This window comes from Aptenodytes forsteri, unplaced genomic scaffold, assembly GCF_000699145.1.
Source record: "Aptenodytes forsteri isolate BGI_AS27 unplaced genomic scaffold, ASM69914v1 Scaffold249, whole genome shotgun sequence".
Taxonomy (NCBI): domain Eukaryota; kingdom Metazoa; phylum Chordata; class Aves; order Sphenisciformes; family Spheniscidae; genus Aptenodytes; species Aptenodytes forsteri.
The window spans coordinates 971054-971290 of NW_008796188.1; the positions used below are offsets into that span (position 1 = coordinate 971054).

General features: G+C 67.9%; 1 protein-coding gene across 1 annotated transcript in view; it reads right to left on the reverse strand.

Annotated features, from left to right (window-relative positions):
* ARHGAP27 (Rho GTPase activating protein 27) overlaps positions 1-237 on the reverse strand; it is an 11523-nt gene that overhangs the window by 8652 nt on the left and 2634 nt on the right. The window lies entirely within an intron of this gene.

The window sequence follows — 237 nt, forward strand, 5'->3', positions numbered from 1 at the left end:
CCCAGCACGAGAGGCCACCCTCACCTTGGGGACAAGGGACATGGGGGTGACGATGGGGGACCCCCAGCACGGAGCCCCCCCGGCACCTCCCTCCCTCCCATGGGTGCATCCCCAGGGGTTTCTCTCCCCCCGGGGCGGCTGGCGGGGAATCCCCTCCTGGCACCCTTTGATCTCCCCAGTTTTACAGCTTACAGCCCTCCCTCCAACGCCCGCGGGGACAAAGTTTCCCAACACCGG